At 45.5% G+C, this 23,749-nt stretch overlaps 1 protein-coding gene across 3 annotated transcripts in view; it reads left to right on the forward strand.

Annotated features, from left to right (window-relative positions):
• Window positions 1-23,749, forward strand: part of macrod2 (mono-ADP ribosylhydrolase 2) — a 382,263-nt gene that overhangs the window by 204,987 nt on the left and 153,527 nt on the right. The window lies entirely within an intron of this gene.

The following is a 23,749-nucleotide window of genomic DNA, read 5'->3' on the forward strand; positions in this document are numbered from 1 at the left end:
TTTCAGCCTGTGTATTACAGAGAGGACACATAATGGACTCCCGGACGCCGCTCCTCCTCTCGCTGTTTATACGCCGTAGTCATCTATCTGAGCCAGCACTGAAACACCCGTTCCAAACATGCAAAGACTGAGTGACGTTATCTGCTGGCAGTGGTTATAATGCTTCCTCAGTTTCTGACAGCACAAAGCATAAAAACACACACACACACATACACTCCCGCCTCCTTCTCCAACACGTCCAAATGTGAAGCTCTTCCAGGGTTGTCAACTGGTGCCAACATGGCCCTACCTTTTTCCTTTTTTTTTTAATCCCACCCCTCTGCAGGCAGCCATCAGAGCGTGTTCCGACAGCTCCGCGTTTGATATTTATATTCCCACCAAATTTTAATTACTTGTGCTTCATCTGTCATTCGCCCTTCATTGTTAGTGTTTTTTTTTTTTTAACAATGTGGCTCTCAGATATTGACTTTTCCCATTCGACACAGGCGTCCTCTCCCAGTCTGTTCCTCTGGGCTTTTAGCGCGTCGCGTTCGTCGGGCTAACAGGACGAGGCACGGTGAACTACAGACGTAATCACATGCACAGCGTGCTCTTTGGCATTTCGCTGGCTGCACGCAGACGGGCTGTTTGGAGAGGCAACACTGTACACCTTCATTCAATCTTCCTTTTATTTGTTCAGTGTTGATGTTTGTTTGTCAGGCCGTGTCTGACTTACAACTTTGGATACGCATCGCTGCGTTAAGAAAGGGATAATCCACCATGTAACCCACAATGCAACGAGGCAGCACGCTGTGCAGCAGAGTGTGGTTCTTTAAGTGCGTTGTACAGTATTGCATTTTTTTTAATGCATTATTTAATCTTTAAACGCATGTCTCAGAATGGATTATCCTCGGCCCCCAAAAAAACACACATTTACACTCCCTCTATTGTGTATTGATATATTCACATCTGATATGTGCAACATGGAAAACAACCCACGTTTATGGCTGATGTATCAACGTAAAAGGTGATTAAACTGGAGGTGGACACTGAGTGGTGTCCAGCCAATCAGAAACAAGCATAAATCATGCTGATGTTATGAGCTGAAGTGCCTTTTGTCTGACCCAGGAACAGCTACGACATCGCTATCTTTCTGTGAGATGTTCGGCCAAGCTAACCCGGCCCACTCAGTCTGACAGAAACTTGTCTCAACCAGATCCTCTGAGGTAGTTTTCAAAGAAGTGCTCGTGCTTTTGTAGTGTTTTTAATTGTTTTTGGACGGCAGTAGAGTTGGATGGCGTGCGTCCTCACACTTAAATCAGGGACTGGCAATGCAGACAAGAAGCTAGTAGAAATACTTGTGTATACAATACAGGGTCATCCCTACGTTCATCCCTATGTTCTCCATTTCATTATTTAGATTGAGATGTAGTTATTTACTGTATTTATTATTAGTATTTATTTATATATTGTTTATTTATGTATTATTATTTATTTATTATTTACTGTATTTTGTGTATGTTAAAAACAGGGTCCTATGTTCCCCGGTCACATAAAAGCAGGGGACATAGAACTCTAGGAACATAGAACTGTGGGAACGTAGAACTCTGGGAACATATGACCCGGGGAATATGGAACTCTGGGAACATAGAACTCTGGGAACATAGAACTCTGGGAACATAGGACCCGGGGAACATAGAACTCTGGGAAATTAGGACCCGGGGAACATAGAACTCTGGGAACATAGGACCCGGGGAACAAAGGACCCGGGGAACATAGAACTCTGGGAACATAGAACTCTGGGAACATAGGACCCGGGGAACATAGAACTCTGGGAACATAGGACCCGGGGAACATAGGACCCGGGGAACATAGAACTCTGGGAACATAGAACTCTGGGAACATAGGACCCGGGGAACATAGAACTCTGGGAACATGGAACCTGGAGAACATGGAACTCTGGGAACATAGGACCCGGGGAATATGGAACTCTGGGAACATAGAACTCTTGGAACATGGGACCTGGGAACATAGAACTCTGGGAACATAGAACTCTGGGAACATGGGGCCTGGGGAATATGGAACTCTGGGAACATAGAACTCTGGGAACATAGAACTCTGGGAACATAGGACCCGGGGAACATAGAACTCTGGGAACATAGGACCCGGGGAACATAGAACTCTGGGAACATAGGACCCGGGGAACATAGGACCCGGGGAACATAGAACTCTGGGAACATAGAACTCTGGAAACATGGAACCTGGGGAACATGGAACTCTGGGAACATGGAACTCTGGGAACATAGGAACCGGGGGACATATAACTCTGGGAACATAGAACTCTGGGGACATGGAACTCTGGGAACATGGAACTCTGGGAACATAGGACCCGGGGAACATAGAACTCTGGGAACATAGGACCCGGGGAACATAGGACCCGGGGAACATAGAACTCTGGGAAAATAGAACTCTGGGAACATAGGACCCGGGGAACATAGAACTCTGGGAACATATGACCAGGGGAACATAGAACTCTGGGAACATAGGACCCGGGGAACATAGAACTCTGGGAACATATGACCCGGGGAACATAGAACTCTGGGAACATAGGACCCGGGGAACATATAACTCTGGGAACATGGAACCTGGGGAACATGGAACTCTGGGAACATGGAACTCTGGGAACATAGAACTCTGGGAACATAGGACCCGGGGAACATAGGACCCGGGGAACATAGAACTCTGGGAACATAGAACTCTGGGAACATAGGACCCGGGGAACATAGAACTCTGGGAACATAGAACTCTGAGAACATGGACCCGGGGAACATAGGACCCAGGGAACATAGGTACGCTACCTACAATACTGTCATAAATCAAACAAGTGCATTATAATCATGGAAACATTAAATACGGTATAACAAAACATTGGTCAGGTAGAAAAAAGGAGATTTGATTTTTCAATATCAAGTTTTCAATATCTGCGACCACAACAATGTGATATTTGTCGGCTGGATGTGTGCCGATGTGTCTGAAGCTCTCTCGCATCATCATCGTCATCGTCGTCGCCACATTTTTGCCATTGTCATCATTGCCAAGTCCATAATCCTCAGTGAGAATCAGTTTCTGAATCAGAGTTTCACAGATAAGATAAAGTACATTTTCACTTTAAGATGAATAGCGTCTCCGGAGAGACACTGATGCTTTACTGAATACAGAACAGTGTAACGTATCGTGAGACAGCATTAAGTAATTATGAGTGGAAATTGTGAGTGACATTTATCATCTGGGCTCCATTTGCATGGCTATTATATAGCGTAAAATCCAAGAATGTGTGGTTTTTTTTATGTCTCTACTTGATATGTGCGATGTGAAGCTGCGTCGAGGCCGTTAAAACAGCATTTATCTAATCATATGCATGGTTTAGAAAGAGAATCTGTTTGTCAGTCAGCCGTGGTGTGATGGTTTGTTTTTAGATCCTACATTTCCCTCTGGGTGGACGTAATGCTTACTCAGGTTAGACGTGCACAGCGTCGCAGACTCCCGCTCCCCTCATCACGGCCGAACTCGATCCCTTCCTCCGTCCCCGCTGAAACGTTCCTCCTGCTAGCTCACATGGGAAAACTGCTCAACTTCTTCTTTTGCTCCTGATTGTGTTCCTGGTTTCTACCCTCCTTGTTTATTTTGCATGTGACCTGTGGAATTATGTAAATGCTAATATAGGTATTTCCCTGTTTTTCTTGAACTTTAGCGCTATTTAAACTGGAATCCTATCCAGCAAACTTTAATTTTCTGTCACCCAGTCGTGATGAATTTGGACTTTGGCTGCAGATGGGACCAGTTCAGCCAGCAGCCAGGGTTTTTGTTTTAGTTTTTAAGATATTGGGCTCTGAAGCTGCAGCTCAAGGTGGAGAGAACAAGATGGATACTCCGCTCATGATTTTGGCCTCCGTGGCACAGCTTCCTGCAGGAAGGAGCACTCTGTATTACTTAGAATCAGGAGGACAAGTGAAGCCATTTTCTCTTTTCCCTGACAACTTAAGCAGAAACATTAAAGATTCATTAACTACTGTCAACTCGCAGCTTATTTTAGAGTGGCACTCTGATGTCTCTCACTCCAGCCTCGTCCTAGAATGAATTCTCTCCTTTTGTTCGTCGCTGTCGTGGAATGAAATCTATACTTCGCAGCAGCATCACGCCGAGATCGGCAATGTGATAAAAACCACCAAAATGCATTCCAGTCCCTTTACGCTGAATGTACAGAGCCGTGTGATCCAATACACCATGTAAAGGTTCAAATAAATGATTATTAAGTGCTTTTTTTATGTCCATCTCTGTAGATTTCGCTAAGAGTTGCCTTTAGAAACAAAACATCTCCACCATCGCATGTCCTTCAAAAAGTGATTTCGGAATTCAGAGCACGAATAAGCCCTGTTTTTTAATCACAGATGGGAACTTTCTTTTTGATTGGTGTAAGCAGCTACAGTCGGGATCCTCTCATTATTCAGACAAATGAGGATTTAGATTCAGAGAGCTGTTTTATTTTACTGGCAGTGTTACCAATCTGCAGCCTGTTTACCTTCTGTGTAGATAAGGCTTTTTGATCCTCTTTTCCAAAGCTTTAACTTGCCTTTTTTCCTGCGTTTGTACCTCACATGGGAAATGAAAGGAAACTTTTATTTTTTTTATACTGTTGTAAATGAGAACCCTGCTTTTTTTTTTCTTCGTTTTTTTTTGGTATCGGGCAATTAATTAAAATGTACTTGAAATGGAAATCCAATGATCTGAGTTGAAAAAGCTATACAGATGAAGGACAGCTGAGTAATAGATACTCTTTTTTTTGATGTTTTAAAATGTTTTACATTCAGGAGGCTGCCTTTTCCTCCCTCCTCTGTTTCTATGGAGGGCAGACGTCCTCGACACTCAGAGACCATGAAAACACAATGTGGCGACACGGAAAGACTTTTGTGGGAAAACATCTCATCAGCTGTTCGCTGTCATCCCAATCATTTTGCATCGCGGGCCTCGAGGGGTACGAAGGAGAAACACACTTTGCATTATTTAGATGGGCAATCACTCAGAAATCCCTGTGTGTGTTTTTTTGGCCCCAGCAGCAGCAAAGGAGCAGGGTCTAAAAATATCACCGCCATGTGTGATTTTCTGTGTCACATCAATGGGACCTCCAGGTATGTGCATTTGTCTCCGAAGCCATATTTCAGTGTGATGGTGGCAAAGGGATAAATGTCTGTGTGCGAGAGGATTGGTGGTGTAGGTTTCCTCGGGAGGTGGCCCAGATTCCCCACGCCACCGCGCTCATTTGTTTGATGGACGGAGAGACAATTACCCTTGAAGGAATCGTCCAAATCGCTGATTCTGATGGACTGAATCATTTGTGCTGGGTCAGCATCGGCACACGATCACCAACACCGTTCACTGTGAGAAGCTGAGAAATAGCGCCCTAAATATGTAAGCACAATTTTGAATTTTGAAAAAAAAAAGAAGCTACGCACCACAGCTAAATGTCAGGGGTTTTCCCTCGTCACTCAAGAATGAATATCCTCATCAGCGTCATCATCACAAAACCATTTTGCTGATTTGAATGCACTTGCGTCGCGAGCGCTAATAACTTGGCAGAGCGAGTTGCGTGAAATGTACGTTTCCGTCGTCTGTAATTGATTAGCGGAGGAGCACTCCAAATCCAAATCCCTCATGAATTAAAGCTGTTTGAGCTGCTAATATCAACAAAGACAGAATTTTAATTATTGACAAAAACCTTAAAGGTCCTTCAAGGTTCTTAAAAGAGATTGTCATGTAGATGACAGATGAACATACATTATGATTGGCAGCCATCTTTTAAACATGTTTTCTGCCTGCGTTTCCAGTGTTAGTGACATGGGAGGATGAGCAGAGCCCATCCAAGCAGAAGTGTGCGTGGGTTTAGAAGGAGGCGTGGAGCCCCATCTGAGTTTCTGTGGATAACAAGCTCCACAGCCGTGAGGACCACATCTCCAGACACTGTGGAGGCTTTTTCAAAGAGCAACCACCCCCCCCGAGCCCAATCTGGCCTGAGTCGCCAAGACATGTTTCAGCATCGTACCCTCCGGCGTGTAACCCCCCCTGATGCTGCGTCGGCCCCCCTGCTATCATGATGGAGCCGCTGTCCTCTTGGATGTCTGGAAAAAAACAAGCTAAAAATGCAAAAAAAAAAAAGGGGGGAATGTCTTGTGTATGCACGAAGGAGCGGGGAAAGAAACATAAAATGAGCCACAGTCGGAGAGAGAGTGGAAGTAAACAACATCATTATGACTCCCTTGGCTCTGGCCTTGTGAACTGGTCCAAAGCGTTTCTGCAGATGGTTGTTATGGTTGCCGCTGTAGTGTTTAGACAAGGTAATTATGGCGCACAGCTACAAACTTAGTCAAGCAGTCTCCCGCCGAGCGCCCGTTCTTGATGAGGGCAGAAGTAGAAGGAGACGCCAGCGTTCAGCCCGTGTTGTAGCTTACAGTCCTGTTATTGCCTTGCAATGCTACAAATTAACACGCGTCAGCCATGTTGATAATGGTGTTGACTTCTTCTTCTAGCTGCTTCGCTCTCTACAGTATCTTTAGCTGCCGTTGAGCATCAGCTCATTCCCAACTCGCCACATACGGACGCCGTGGTTGGCGTTTTAAGCATGTGGTTTGACGTTGTGACTCCTATAAACTTGGTTGTGTTGAGGTTAAGTTTTGGACACGAACGGCAGTCTCCTGGGTGAAAGTCATGTGGTTGTTTAACCCTCCCATCCTCTTCCTTAAAGGGATACTTCACCGGTGGAAACATGAATCTGTATTGAAAGCGGGTCATAAATGTAGTCGAAATGTAAAATCAATCTAGAATTTGGTGCCTTCTTGACCGAGAAAAGGCAGATGGTGCACTTTTTGGCGCATGTGGATGGAAGACAACAACTCCCACAATGCACAGCTCCGCAGGCGCAAGCTTCCAAGCAAGATGGCAGATGTTGCAATTAGTTTGTGCAAGTGAGGTCCGACCACTGGTCTGTAATAGGTCTGTGGTCTCAGTGGGTCCCGCCACTGGTCCGTAATAGGTCTTTAGCCTCAGTCAGTCCCATCACTGGTCTGTAAAAGGTCTTTAGTCTCAGTGAGTGCCGCCCCCTACAGGCAGGTTGAAGACATGAGTGTTGTAGCCTCACCACCTCGAACCAAAGAGCCTCCGATGATGCAAAAAGACAATATTTGCGTCATCGGAGGCTCTTTTTCAGAATAGAAACACGGAGATCTCCGTCTCTGGAAATGAGGGAATGATGCACGACCATTCAAACATACTACCGGGTTTCTAACGACACAAAGCTGAATGCACATGGGTGAAGTATCCCCTTTAAGTGGTGATGTAATGTTGTTGCATTATGACAAGAAAAAAGCAAATAATGCAAAGTGATAAACATGCAAAATGAGTGAAGAAATTGTCCTGTTATATGCGATTTAGTGATACCCGGCTGGTTATTCTCTACAAGAAACTCATTAACATTTTACAGCTGTGATAATGTAGCTCACCCGTTCACCGGGGAGAGCGGAGCCCCGTGCAACAGATCCCCTACATATTAATATTACTCAGGGCCACACTGAGACATCCTTCTCTCCGTGGGTCACGATTACCATTCTCACGCCGCTGCAGCCCCTTTGGCGTGGGTGGGCCGGCTTTAATGAGACTTTTTAATTAACGCAGGCCTTTCACGGCTCCGTGCAAACATTCAGGGTGCGCCGTTCAGGGCGCTTCTCCCGCGTACCCGTCGGCCGCCACGCAGATGGTCAGTTATTAGCGGTAATTAAAACTCCATCAATGATCATGGTTTGTAATCGTCTTTAATTTGAAATGTATTAATGATGAAAGGCCGCGCGGCGTGCATGTTAATGGCGACGGCGACCAACGCCGGGGATGCAAAGTGTCAGCGGAAACATCTCAGAGGGCTCAGCCTCCCTGTTATCAGCAGACTTCACCCAATTACACGTGCAAGCAGCCCTCCTGCACATCCCGCTACCTCCGTCCCCGGCACGGCGGCGCTCATTAGCCAAACGCTCATTTCATCACTCCCCATTTGTTTATTTGTGCGTCTGATTTGGAATTAAGGTGGTAAACACATCGTAAACAAAGCTAATATAATTTGGAGGCTATGCGGTGACATTTTCTGGATCTAATGAAGACAAAATGGTGTCGTTTTTTTTTTTTTTTTTGCGGAGAGGGTTCTTGAGGGAGCCGCGAGACCTTCCGGAGAGTAAAGTAGGTCAGCCGGGCTGACATAGGGCGCCTGTGGACATGTTCTTTTATGGCGCTGCTGCTTCGCACACAGCAGCCTCACAGAGAGGAAGGAACCGCGGTTACCGTCGGTAACAGCTTGTCATTAGAGGAAAACAGCCTGGAGGTATTTATTTGATCATCTTAGCGGTTCTTGTCCATCATATTATGGAGTAAAACAGATGAAGACAATGTGTTTGAACCCGACAGTGTGCGTGATTGTGGAACGGCATCCAACGATGACCACATCTTTACTTCAGTTTTAGTTTCTCCTCATTATTTTTTATTTTTTTTGCATGTTGAGAAGTTCCACAGACAACAAACACGTGTCTGGTTGCCACTGGCAGCAGGAGGAATCATGAACGGAGTGACAGCCACAGCTGATGACAGGAAATCTCTCCAACCGCTCAGGCTCTTGTTTATTGATTCGTTGTCGAGAACGGTATAAAGGAAATCTGCACAAAAAAAAAATCCCAGTGTTGCCGTTGACCGCACGCTATGAGTGACAGTCAATTAAAATGGGGAATGGGATCCTCGGAGCGACGCCATCCGGATGAAGCGTGCTCGTGCCGAAAGCAGCGGTCTCCGGAGTGAACCGTAAAACGGATATTTAGACTAAAAGAAAAGAGCTTAATTCCTCAGCTGCTGAAATATGTTTGTTCTTATAATTCTGTATTACATGTCTGCCTAAGCCTGGACTAATTTTCCACTAGAGGATTGTTCCATGATATTTTCTCTTATTAATTAGCACGGTAAACGCTGATTAGTCCCACTCAGTGTTACATTAATGCTCTGAGCTGAAGTGTAGATGTAGAGCAGATCTCGGCCGACGTCGATCCTGTGCTCTAATAGCCGGTCGTACACAAATCAGGCGCTGTCACGGCAGCATTTTTGCAAGTTTTCCAGAAAAGAAAAAAAAGAAAACGCAGAGCTGTTTATGTGCTAACGCCGAGTGTCAACACGCACTTTAAAGTGCTCTAGCAGACGAGCTTCTGGTGGCGGAAGCGAAAGGATCCTTCCACTCTTGTGGATTTCTGAGGAGAGGGAAGGCAAATGTAATGCAAGCCCTTTTTCTCGTCTTCTGATATCTCAAACAGCCACATGTTTGTATTGAAAATTATTCGGAAAGGTTTTTTTTTTTTCTTTTTCTCCCCACTCTCTGAAAACACTTGCTTCTGAAAAGCAGCAATCCCCTTTACAGCCTCGTCCTCCACCGTGCAGCACTAGTGCTTTTGTGCAGGCGATAAGAGTTTGTGAGTGCATGCGTCTTTGATCTGCCCTACCGGAGAAGATGTTGAAGGTTTAGCGGGGAGATGCCGGTGTTTACTGTTGAGCTTAGATATGCCCCCCCCCCCCCCCCTAGCGTACTCCACATTGAGCGGCTCCGCTGTTAGCCCTTTTCAAGCATGCCTCCAAATTCTGTCTACTAGCTTGTTCTCTTTAAAGAGGGAGGCTTTAAACACAGGCATGCACATCATGAGAATAAAATGATTCAATGCAAAGTAATGCCCCTTGGTAATTGAAAAGTGATGAGCCCTTACCAGCGAGCTCTGCAAGGATGCCACTCAGTGAACTTTGAAAGCAGACACACACAGAAGTTTCACACGGAGGAGGACATGCATTCACATCTGTTTATGTTGTTTCCCATAGTCGTTTAAAGGGGGGGGGGGGGGGGGTGCATTTGTTGTTTCATTTAGCTTCACACTCATAATTGACAAATTGTGAAACTAAAGAGCAAATGAGTAAAAGTCATTTAATATGCCAGTGAGCGTGCAGGGATCCTTCTCCGAGAGCATGCAGAGACACGTTTTCAAGAACAACAGGAGCTCACAAAGACTGCCTCTCCGATTTGATTGCATCTACTGCTATTTGAATATGACAACAGCTTCAGCCAGTTACTCACGAGGACGGGGGGGGGGTTTATACTGTATTGATCCACATTGATGAGTTCCTTGTGTTCCCTCCGCTTTGCACCGCGTGACCTTTGCACGGCTCAGGCCCTCACAAAGACAAAGTGCACGTCTTTGCAAATGCATAGCATGGATTATTGTTGTTATAGTTCTCGTGTCCATTTCTTTGTGGGGCGATTAGCGACCACCGGTTAATGTGACCTTCACGAGGATTACGGCACGAGAACGGATCAATTCCCTCAGTTTGACGAGTCGGCTGCCGTATGTGGGCTCATATGTGGGATCTGAAACGCTCGCCTCGCTGTCGTGTCGAGGCCTCTTTGAAGGTGCCGACGAGTAAATAATGTTGCATATGATGCAACGTATCATCGCAGCTGTCATCAATTAGTGGTTCCAGACTCACCTCGGATCTATTTTCCCGCCTTTTGACATGTGTTATACTGTGTCTCCTTTTCCACAAGCCTCCCGGCGTTGCGGATCCAGAGGAAGCGTGACATGTAACACATCGTTGGTGGTAGTGTGATGTATTCAGTGTGCGTTGGATATAAGATTACCCCTAACATACCGCTTTGACACGACTCTTTGAGCGAAGTATCTGTGCGTCGGCGGCCTCGCGCTAGCAACTACTGGCTTTCTATCGTCTTCGGATCAACGTCCGAAGCTTTGTTATGCCCCCTGGTGGCAGGTCACACACACAACACGTCAAACCTCAGTACACACTGAGGTAGTTTGGCCTCGTTTTGCGGAACAACTCCAAATTCCATCGCTTTAACATTAACAACGTTAAACAGGAATAATAAAGAGCGGTAATCCTGCAAAGAAAAGGTAGCGTTAAAAGGGCTAGAAAGAGAAGAGAGGATGCAGCAAACTTCCTTTGCACTCATTTTTTCTCTTTTTTTTTTGCTGTGACCATGATAATCATTGCAAAGAAGCCTCAGTAGTTAAAAAGTGTGCCCATCTGGTGAGGAAACTGGGACAAAGTGTACTTTAGAGGGAACAGAGGATAACTCTCCTGGCCTTTAGGGCTGGAGCTGGGGAGAGCCAAGTGCTCTGAAATAGTTAGCTAAAGATGCTTATTTTTTCCTTTCTTTTTTTTATTTTTATTTTTAGATATTCCTCGGGGGGGGATGTTGTATTTGTGTGGTTGCAAAGGTCATCAGTTTAAGTTTCCCTTTCACTTGTTAATGAATGCTCGCACTGTGAAGAGAGCGCTAACTTTCCATATCGCTGTAGTGGAGACGCGGAGACCCCCCGCTTGAGAGGCCGCGAGGGGTCTCGGTGGATGTCAACGCTGTTCAATACTAATGGTGTTACTGGCATCGGGAGAGGAGTCCACAAATTGGCTTTTCAACTTCTAACCCAGCCCCTCTTGCGATGCTTCCCTGCCCAATCTCCCAGGGTTTGTGCCGTTCGAAGCTCAAGCATTCAGAGCATCATTATTCTCACAACTCTTATCTGGAGACGGGATCAATAAATCCATGGATCCAGCCCCAACTGGACTCCGGTGTCCACCGGCCCTCCTATTTGCCTCCCTTGTCAATCAGCGAGAACGCTTACCCGCTGGAACATGCTGATGCATTGTGTGACGCCTTGGCGAATGTTCATTAAGTTGTTTTTCAATGAGAGGCAGGGATCAATAGCAGACCGTGGTGATTCATGCAGACCCGGCCCGATGCATCCGTGCTGATCTCTCCCAAGGATTAGCATGCCGGAAGACACAGATAATATGAAGGAGTCAATTAGTAGCTCATGAAATATAAATGATTATGCAGGTAAAAAATTGCACTTAGATTTTTTTTTTTTTTTTTCAATTGCAATTAAAAGTTTCTCATTCAATAGAAGTGAATGGCATTAAAGTGATAATCTTCCACATGTAGTTTTAAAAGTGTTGGAATGGATGAATAATGTATCCTCAGCCTCACTCATTATAAATGGGATCAGCCTCTGGAACTGACATGTCTTCTTTGTTGTGACTGGCTTGTTATAAGCTCCTAAACAATATTCAGCTTTCGCCGCTATCAACAGAAATATAGTGGACAGCTAATTCACAGTCTTGGCAGGCTTAACGGGGTTGTCTCCTCTTAACATAGCACACACCCATGGGGCGTGGAGCCCGAATACACCAAGTCCTGCATTGTTTCCCCAAGATTACATTGGAAACATTACCAAGGTGAGCCAATCAATATAGTCAAACTCTGCTGGACGGAACTAAGTTCAGGGTTGTTGGTTTGAGGATATGACCTTCTGAGAATCTGACAAAAAAATGTCTTTTTTTTTTGTTTTTCTGTCGACTCACCTGTATTATGCATACATTGCCGGGAGGAATATCGCGCTGTCACTAAACACTGTTCAGCCTCATTTCATCGGCCTCCAGATGCACTTCCTTTAACCTCCCACAGGCGACCCTTTTGACTCCACACAACCACTATAATAAACATGACGGAGATGTTTGGGTCTCTGTAACGATGACCAGCAGGTAGAACGTCCACAGACATAACAGCATGTGTGGCGTTTTGAGTTCAGCTTGGGTCAAAGCAGTCATTTAAACGTCCTTTTTAATCCTAAATGAATTAATTGAGCAGCAAGTACCATTTGTTTCCGTGTCTATTGGCTTAATTGGGATTGCAACTTGTAAAGTATTTAGAATTACACGGTGAATTGTTGCGTTGAAGACAGAACACAAGTAGAACACAACTAGGCTTGAATAGGTTTTATACTGTTGTTATGGTAGATAATTAGAGAGGTACTGTACTGTATGTCTGTTTTATCGATGCTGAGTCTCTCCAGCTAAGAAACCTGGACGAACATTTTTCATCCTTAATAGGGAGTTTATTTTTAGAAAAACAAAAGTTTTATGTGGAGCTTATTTCCCACTGTTATTTGAGTTTGGCTGATTTAATTCCACACGTGTTCGTGGTTGGAAATACCATCATTATGGAGCCGTGCCAGTTGCAATATGTGCATTTATTTAGAGGAGATGGTTTCCTCCATCTGTCAAATGTTATGATTCTGGGACATTCTGCTTGCTTCGTGGTCTGAGGTGTGTTTCCATGTCACTGTGAGGTGGAGAGTTTGAATCAGGCCGTGAACCTTTGGCATATGTCAGCCCTCCCTCCCTCTCTCTCCATCTTTATACTTACATTCCCTCCCCACCGTCAGCTGGCAAAATATCATCAAAATGTAATAAATGGAAAGAAAATTCAAACAAAAACCTGACCTTCTTATAAAACTGTAAATTGGTTACTTGTTTGCATTTGGAATCCCTTTTTTAGCATCATATTATTTAATTAATATGTGAAAGATGAATCCTGTGCGTGACTATCTATAGGAATAATGAGCATCTATTCATACTGTAGATACATAAGGTTCGGTACATACAGTACGTTGATATTTTAGTATGCGGGTGTGAAGTAACAGTGGAAATGTGGAAGGAGATATTTTAAAAGCTTGGATATGAATATTTATTAAATGGCTGCAATCTCCTATTTCATACATTTGTTTTAAGTCAGTGAATATTAAATTATTCAGAGACTCCCACCATAAATGCAAAGCTACTGGACTTAACCCGGCCCCGGTTCCCGGCGTGACGGACCAGGGAGTGAGGCTTGATGTGTGGGACTCGGTGAGGCTGCTGGGACAGATGGACCTTCAGTGCAGCAGCGGACCAGCGAGGTTGCCGATCCACAGATTGCTCTTTGTTGCTACATCGGCGTGGCACTTCCTAATCTAGTGTAACTGATGACAGAGGACGACTTCCTCAGCTGCTCTCTCCCGGGGGCTTATCATTCTCCCCGTCCCCGTATCAATCACCTCCGAGTCGGGGCCCGTTTGGTCATGCTACATAGCCTTAGCTACACCTCCCGTGGTGTCACCAACTGTACTACATCATACCGTATGTGGTCTCCATCAATCCCCTCCCCTGTCCCGCCTCTCTTTCGGGACACATGACAAAGATGGGGAGAAAGAGAACAGCAGGTGGAAGTTAAAAAAAACCCTCCAGTTAATATTAGTTTCACTTGTAACCCTTCGAAACAATGCCAATGAAGGACAGGCCATTGTCCCACCAGCTCTGCTGTGGTCGTGTTTTCCCATTCATGCGCTAATTTGTACGCCCCACTTACCTCAGGATACAGGAAATGATCGACCTCCCGCTGCTCGCCCCGTGGGACGCCGCTGACCACAGCACTCAGCCTCGGAGCAGCATCACAAAGACATCATCGCAGACAACATATGTGTGACGGATGGAGACCGGCTGCCTGCGCTCAAAAGGAAACGCCGACAACAGAGAGTATCTTTGGCGGTGCATTGTAGTCGCGTGGCGGTTGCAGAGGAGGGGGTTGCCCTTAAGTGAAAGGGATGACTGGGTGAGGGGGGTGATTGAATGCTGTCAGAGAAAGTGGGGAGATAGACCAGCAGAATGATCTAATGCTCTGTCAATTTATGGATCTGGCTTTAATGGAAAAACTTGATTTTTTTTTTTTTTTTTTCATCTGGCAGTCGGATAAGTGTTTATAACTGTGATTACCCGCTGACGTTTTTATGCGTGGCGGAGCAAAGGGAGGGGACTCTGAGAGTGCAATATGGAGACTAACCTTTGAATGAGAACTATCTCGCAAATTGTTGCCGGTGGGCTGTTTAAGATTTATGAGGTCTCTCACGAATCGTGTTCATCATGAGTAGATATTGACTCTCGGGCTTGTGTGGCCACAGCTAGAGAGAGGGAGCTGTCATTTTGTGAATAATTTGTAGCAGCTGACATCTGATGAAATGTATTATCAGGCCCGTCTCCAGTGACAAAGGGGGGAAAAAGGTGCTCACTTTCAGTGTTTGTCTTTATCGACTACGGGATCTTTATGGTCACGAATAAAAAATTAAAAAAAACACCGCTCGCAATATTTCATATCGATGAACTGAAAGACAAAATATTATCTCACTCCGTAGACGTGTGGGCTTCTTATTTGCACCTGCTCCTGTAAATGCTATTAGAAGAATTAATATTTTGCCTCGGTGCATTGTCCTGGCCTCAGTCAATGAGGTCCGTTTTCTGGAATCACTCAGTGTATTGGAAATGTCAAATCCATCTTGGGCCGGCCTCCGTAGTGAGTCGAGGGGTGCTGACTTAAAGTCATTCATTTTGTTTTATTGACCATTGGATTCCATAAGGAAAATGACAAGCCGAGGCCCTCCAGTCACATGTTAATGAAAACACGGTGGACCTTGGACGTCCTGCCAGAGGTCCTTCAGAGTCGGAGCCGTTAGAGCGGATTTGGACGCGGCTGAGCTTCATCACATCAACAGTGATGTCATAGAGTTTCTTTTTTTACGGAGAAATCATTTGAATGTGTCGCCCTTCGTCTTTGATCTCCGGTGGAACCGTTCCCATTAGCTGAAAGTCTGCCGGGACCTGAATCCTCGATCCCTCGTGTCCCGTTGAAGCCAGACGGCCCCGCATGTTAAAGTTCCAGTCGGCAAGTCCGGTGGATGGAGGGCACTCTGTCAGATTTAGAATGTTTCCAACTCTCAGGCTCCTCCCCCACGACCACCGAGCTCCTCCCCCTCGACTTCCTGCCCTTTGAAATCCCTTAGATCACGCCACCTTTGAAACGCGGGTCCGATGTTGACTCTGGTTTTATCACGGGCACCGTCGCCATCTTTCTTTTTTTCCTTCTTTTCCACCGGTGTTTTCTTCTCCTTGGTTGTTTTGGACCTCCTCGTTTCGGTTTTTAACGAGGAATTGGAAGCTTGTTGCTACTTCCCTCCGCCTCCCCCCTGTGATAGTGGTACGACCCGAGGGGGGAGGGGCTCTGCGTGTGCACGAACACAGCCCTGCGTGCTGATTGGACAGGATGCTGTCGATCTTTGCAAAACAAACAACAGGCTCTACGTGCACGTAGAGGCATGCTTTTTTTACTAAAACAGGATGATTTATGTTGTTCTATCGGAGCGTAGTGTCGGCTTCAGTGAATATGACCCGACAGTATGATTGGCTGCAGAATCTATAGCACGTTGCTTTGAATTCTAGATATCGAACGCAGCTAAACACAGCTTCTTTGATGCCCGTATAATCCGGCGAAGCCCGCCACTTATTTAATAGAGAGTCTCGATTATCAGCAATTCACATGTTGGCCTTCTCTCCACAGAGGCATGATTAAAGGTAAATATACTTAAGTGCCCCCTGGGCCAAGGACTTCATTGGACCAAAGAGAGCACTTTTCTAAAGCCCACTGTTGGACCAGCATCTGGTTTAGGGCATGTGGAGAAGCTAAAAGCTGTGCACACAATGAGAGAGAGTCAGGTAATTCCATTTGCAATTGGACGTAACACTTTGCAACAAGATACATGGGCAAAGAGGGGGATCGAGTGTGTGTTCGGCAGTAATGGTGGAGGGGGGAGGGCAAGAGGACTCAAGCTGTGTAATTACCAGAAGAAAGAAACAACACAGGGCTCTTCACATCTGCACGGAGCAGCACAGTGATTTCTTAATTTCCTAATTCAGCACAACAAGCAGACTCAATGTGCCCTGAAAGAGGACTCTCCTTCTGGATGAATCATTGCCGTATGCGCTCGTCACTCCGCGGCGCTTCCAGCTGCATATTAGAGATGGTTTGATATGCTGTATACGTACTCTACAGCGTGTTGACTCCGGTTCTGCTTCATTTAGTGCAAATCACACTTTTGTTTGAGGGGAAGTTTCTTTTTTTGTGTGTGTGTCAGGTACACAACCGTGTTGTCGTTTGTCTCTCCCGGTGACCCTGTTTTTCTGTAGCCTGAAGCGATACCCAGGTTGTCCCTTAGATTTGAGTTTGCCACAAAGGAGTCTCGTCAGGAACCCGGGTCCTGGAGGGGAAGCAGGCAGCGAGGCCTAATGATGAGAGGACATACGCGAGCACACACCTCTGTGCAGCAGCAGCACGGTGACGGTGGGATGGCCCTGGAGTGTCAACCTAGTTGTCTCTGAAGTCTGTCTACAGAGCCGCAGATATACCGTATACAGGTCAACATGGCGGCTGCATCCTCACTCATGATGCATCTATCAATAGCACCTCGTGATTATTGTCATTATTTTATCAATTAATTGTTTGGTTTATAAAAGATCGATGAGTGTTTCCCAGATGAAGTCAGATATTCAGTTTACTGTTTTATAGAATCAATTAACCAGAAATAATCAGTTAAGAAGTTTTTTATTATTAAAAAAATTCCTCAAACTGATTAATCGATTGTCAAAGTACTGAAATATCTTCAAAATATCTCCTGGATCTGTCCATGAAGTGTCCTATATAATAAAATATATTTACAATAGCTCAAAAATGAATACAATCATATTTCCTATTGTTCCAATCAGTATATGGAGGGTATATCCGACTAATATGTCTTCCTAGAAAATATATTAGTCATGTGATGGAATACTTTAATACAAAAACACACAGCAAAATGCCTAATGCGTATGCTAATCTTGTCTATTAATATTTAATATGATAGAATTTACCAGCCTTTTCGCCCTCTCTGGGTTTATTACCTATGTGGCATGTGTGCTTCATGTGGCACTTATATTAAAAAATACACATCCACGTTGAGTAAATACCCAACCTCAAGTAGTTCAGCAATTACTCCGGCGTTCCCGTGGTAGAATGAAGCGCTGCCTTGCCTCTGTGGCGGCGTCGTACTACTTAACAGGCGAGAGCAGGCGAGCAGTCTTTGTTCCACATCACTGTCACTCTGCTTCCTCCGGGGTGCCTTGACAGCATCTTAGTGTCAGGATTTGGAGAGTCCCTGGCTTTTTACCATCTTAGCTGACAATACCTCAATTCCTTGACAGCTTAAATTCATCCATTCCGTTGCCATGTGACGACGGGCTTTTTTCCCCACCATCCTGCCTTCCCCTTCAATCTGCCTTTTACTTCTCGCACACCATTCTGTGTTCCACAATCAATTATCTCCGACGACATTTGATGGGCAAAATGAGGCACGTCAGAAAAACGTTGAGTCACTTCCAGTTTATAGTGTCGTTTCATCTAATTCAGAACTGGAAAGAGTTCAAGTTTCCACTGTCATCACGGAGAGGGGGGGAGGGGGAGGGAGGCTGGAAGCATTATTGTGATTAAAGTCCTCACAGAAGCTGCCCTGCCTATCTGTGGACTACAGTCTTAATGTGGGCTCTGGCTGTTAGTATTGTGTTTGCACAAAAGGACTCACTTGGCACCAGAAACGAATGGTGATGGCTGCTGGTAATGTTGAGGACATATTCTGCTTCTCCCAGCTTGGTTCCCCGCTACTGACCCTTCCACGTCCATCATTAAAAAAAGAAAAAAGCTCAGAGCTTTTCTTTCCTCGGCTCTGCAGGTGCATCGTTGTCATTTAGGGTACAGAAATAGTATTTTTGAATATAGCCCCGCATAATGGAACGCCGCGTGGTCTCAACATGGCCTTCCGGGTGCAGAGGAGAGAGGAGCGCCAGCGTCCCTGCAGACCCACGTCTAATTGGCTTGCTGTCCTGTGGCTGTTTCTTCCAGCGCCCATTCACACCTTCCCCTCCCCCCCATCAGCAAGCCCTGCAGGTGGAGTGTGAAATCCATCCGCTTCAAGGCAGGAACCAAAAGCGCTCTCTGCTCTGTCCGCTAGCTCCACACACTTCCTATTAAGCTAAACAGGTATAACTCAACAGTGAGCTACGGCCGACCCCCATTGTTCCCAGTGATAAGCAGACAATTAGCGGTTTGACCGAGGAGGTCGTGAATCACGGAAGTCGCATCGGGTCAAACCCCGACCCGTCACGAAATGAACCCCTTAAGACGGCGGTTTAATAGCGGCGCTCGGAAGCGTCACTGGAAGTGACATAAATAGGTCTTTTAGCCGTAAAGAAGGGGCACTTAAGCAGCGTTCTGTTCTTATGACATAGTTAATGACTGACCTTTTGAAAGTGCACAGGGAAAGCCCTGAGAAATGAGTCCGTCAAACAGGAAAAAACCCCCAGATAACCTGCGAGCTGACCTTGACTTGCCGGTAAACACCAGGTTTGTTTGCGACTCCCTGTAATAGCCGCCGCGGCCATTAGCATGTTCTGAAGGCGTTCGGGGAGCTGCCATTCAGAGAGGCTCAGTGTGCAGATTTAGCCACAAAGTTTACTTCCCGACTGAGGAACAGTGCAGACCTTAATGAGAGCGAGGAATTTGGAAATGCTAAATCACCACAGTCAGGGCACCACCTGTCTCTGGTGTGCCCCGGTAATTATCTTGCATCCCTACGTTCTCATCTCTGCCCATCGAGATGACATTAGCATAGAACGGCTCTGCATAAGCTAGACGAGGCGCTTGCCTGTCCTGACCCCCGTGTCCGACAGACAACGCACGTAGCGGAAGCTCGCCAGATCATAATGAACCCGCAGGATGTTTTCTGGCTTCTCACAAATAAACAAAAGGGGCTCCAAATGTTAGACTTTGTATAAATTAGCATTAATGACTTCATTACGTTTCCGGACACTGTTTCTGTTCCCACAATCAGCACTTCATTAAGTGGCGTCGGACACGGAATTGAACTTCCTGTCCTGTTTAAAAAAATAAAATAATAATAAAATAAAGTTTGACATGTTGCACCATGAACACCTGGCCCCGCCTGTGTGTCAGCTTCATCTGCTGCAACCCAAGTCTTTCAGCCGAATTTAATATGTGGTTTGTAATCTTTAGAATATCCTTTTTGTGAGTGTGTGTGTGTGTGTGTGTGTGTGTGTGTGTGTGTGTGTGTGTGTGTGTGTGTTCACGCTATGCTTGGATGTGCCGTTTCATCCCACGTACTCTTTTAGTAGCCTAAGGCACAACTCGCTGCTTGAGGACCGACTGAGATTGCAGATTAGATTTTGATCTGTCTTTGAAATACGAGCTATTTAAACTTGTTCCACGAACTTGCAAGTGATGTATACTGTAAAAAAAAAAAAAAAAAAGAAACGCGTGCCGTATATTCACTTCTCAATGCTCCTCACATGTGTTGAGTGTCCCGAATGTCTTCTCTCTGCTTACATTTTTTTGAAAAATGGATGAATAGAACCCCGTAGCGGCAGATAGGCGTCGGGATTATCGTTGAAGATGTTTCAGCGCCGGCGTCAGCTGTCAAACGTTCAAGAGTTGTCAATCTGAAAACCGCCGTGAAACCAATCACCTGGGCGACGGCGAGCCGGTGGAGGAGCAGGGTGCAGATGAGACGGCTGATTACAGGAACACCTGTGATCAGAATACACCATTTGACAGGATTTCTAAACAGCGTTGGTAGATGAGTAGCAGCGTGGAAGACAAGGTGCCGTCACGTGTCTGGAGCAAAATGACGGAAACGGCGGTGAAGTGAAATGGCTTTTAAAGCCGTTCTATAAACATAAATATACGGGTGGATATACCGTGACGATTCCCTCTCTCTCATTGTTACGATTCATTGCCAAATGGATATAAAATATTCATGACACCGTGCACGCATTTGCATGTTCTGTCGTGAAGAAGAGAAGCAGACACTGTTGCTATGGTGTTACCAAGACGGGTAATATGTGTGTATTATTGTTTATCCAGCTCCGCCTGAATGAATTACCTGGCCAGTTTTTTTGGCCTCTTTAGTCTTTCCTGGCTCCGGGTTCTGTCGGATGGGCCTCGGGGACTCGGACCTAATAGCCTTTATCGATTCAGGCAGCAGCCGTATGAAAACCGACTTTTCCCAGGTCTCATTTTAATGTGGCTTTTGCACCGATGCCCACCAAACTGTCGATTGGGGTGTGCATCTTCATGGAGCTACAGAAGGGGGTTAGTTAATGATATGACCACTGTGTGAAGATTACAACTCAATTATCTGCCCGTGCCGTGGACTTGGTTTACGGCTCAACATATTAATCACATTTCTCGACGGAGTTGCAGTAAGGTGGAACTGCTGTGCAGGGAAGAATACGAGGAGAAAAACTTTATTTTCCTTTATGAGTTTTCTCTTTTCCTTTGTCTCTCTACTGTACTATATTTAGAATATTCTCCTCCAATGGAAAAAAAATATATCACGCTTGCAATATTGCATGCATACTGTCATTCATTAGCTCTTCAGTCCCGTCCCAGTTTAAGCTCCAGGATCAAAAGCTTTCAGTTATTGTAAGTCTCCTCGAAAACCTCTGTGAACTAATTGAGCCGAGCTGTCCTGATATAAAGTTCCGTTTTAATATTCAAATCACTAAAGTGTCCTGAGGCTCCTGCATATTGTTCACCCACGTTAAAGTTGCGCTTTGAAAAGAGTCTGAGAATACAAATGTACTGCTTTTTCAAAGGAGCTTAAAAACGCTCTCGCTCAGACAGCCTAAATGGCAACATTTGTGCTGTGCTGAATACCAGGGGAGGCAGTCATTGTGGACACTTTCTGGCAACACTGCAAAAAAAAAGAAAAATTAAAGTGTTTTTCTTTTTAACCAGTCATTTACAGTTGGATTACTTTTGCCTTCCAAAAAGAAAAAAATACTTCAATCAAGATAAACCTCTCTTTTTGGTAGAATAATAATTGTATCTGATTTAAATACAAATCAAGCTGTTTAAATACCAAGTATGAAATGCAATTTCCTTGATGTGTGTGCAGCAACGTGTCTTATCCTGTCTTCCTTCAATGTGTCGACTCTCATTTATTTAAAAAAAAAAAAACCCAAACAAACAGCAAAATGGAGAACGAGTGAAATGACTTCACCCCACTGAACATTTTCTCTTATCTTATCGAAAGCTATTTAATTTCTGCACAAAAATAATAATGGACCTTTTATCACAGAATAAATAGATGCAACAAAACAAGTTATCTTCCTAAAAAAAAATGTGGATTTCTAATCTCATCGCCGTATTTCTCATCCAAACTCCACAGATGTCTCTGTTTAGCCGTCACCAGGAGACCTTATTCAGAGGTCGCTATCCGTAGCGGTCCGCAGTCCGAGCCTGCCTGATCGAGGTTGCCTTTCATCACGAGGCTCCTGCGCTTCCTGCCAGGCACGAACAAGATGCTACTTTTGATGTGGTGTTGCTTTTGAGAGAAAATACAAGACGGCTGATAGTAATGACATCGCCTGCAGTCTGCTGCAGACACTGATTGAAGAGTCTATTTTGGCTTCAGGAGTTCTGTCAGTGGGATACAAGCTCCTGGAGCAGGTCACTGTGATCTTTCTCATCCACCAGAGCTCACAAACACCCCCCCACACACACACCCACCCTCCCATCCCACCACCACATGTCCCCAAGGGAGGCTTCTTCCCCAGCCAGATGCCAGCCATCGCTGCCTTCTCCTGCTGCAGCACCTTCATTAACATACTGACAGACTTGACAAGGATAAGGGAGCTTTATAAAGCAATCATCATACTCTGGAGTCCAACAGAATTGCTTCTGCTGAGCCTCAACACTTCCAGTATCGCGTTTCTTTTTATTCGGATGTTTCCGCGCCGCCGTGGCCGCCCCTTTCCTCTCGGGCCGCGATGACATCGGACTGGAAAATCAATAAAGAAAACATTGTGGTTTGACAGCGACATGAAACACCAAACGCACGCACATCCTGCAAACAGGCCGGTCGTCGGCAAAGCTTTTTGGTTGATAAAGTGTTTTTTATTTGCTTTTTTTGTTTGTTTTTGGAAGTTGTTGTCTGGCCAATCACAGCGGCGTTGATGTCAAACAGGGATTTACTTTATGTCAGATGCAGAGTGTGATGCATGACGTGCGTGCACGCCGCTGTCACTATCCGGGGCGTGTCGTATCATCACATGCCTGCTGTGTTTATCCATAATTACAGATGTTTGTGCCCCTGCCAGTTGTTAAATTACACACCAACAAACCCAAAACCGCTCTGCCTGATTGGCATTTCTGTCCTGTTCAAACAGGTGTGCGGCGTTGCCAACAAAGAAAAGTAGAGTAAAAAGCCTCCCGCCCACACAACGGGGTGACTTTCAGCCCCGCGCTGCTTTGAAGTCGGATTCAAAGCATAAAACAGAGGTTGGCGAGAAGATAAGGGAGTGATTCCCCCCCTTATTTTTCAACCATCCTTTCTATGTTTGAACGAGTGCAGGTTCGGCCTCTTTGTGGTCAGCTCCAGTTCACTTTTCATGACAAAAGCCAGTCTTGCCTCTCTAATCCGCCGGTGGAAGGGAATGCGGGTCCGCTACATGCGGGCGAATCCGGATTTGCTGGCTGTTAATAAAGTTGTGCTTGTTTGAATAGAACTCGGCGTGCGGGATACGCCGTCCAGCTCGAGTTCTGGCTGAACACGCAGCACTCGGACGGTTTTATATTCAGCTGAGTGGCTGAGTGCCTCCGTGTCAGGAGGTGAGGACAGTAAGAGGTTTGTCAGGAGAAGCACCGGTAAATAATTTAACCAGTCAGGGAGTAAAGGGTCAAGACTCCTGCCCACATCGGAAGATTCTGGAAGGCACCGTTGGGAGGCCAGGCTGCATACTTATCGGAGATACCTTGAGTGAGAATCTTATTTTTTTCTGCACTGGCACATTGATTTGTGTGCTTTTTTTTGGTGTGTGTGTGTTTTCTCCCTCACAGTCCCAACAGATCCAATTCGTAACTGAATTGATCGATCGTGTGTCG

This window comes from Eutrigla gurnardus, assembly GCF_963514095.1.
Source record: "Eutrigla gurnardus genome assembly, chromosome: 11".
NCBI classification, from domain to species: domain Eukaryota; kingdom Metazoa; phylum Chordata; class Actinopteri; order Perciformes; family Triglidae; genus Eutrigla; species Eutrigla gurnardus.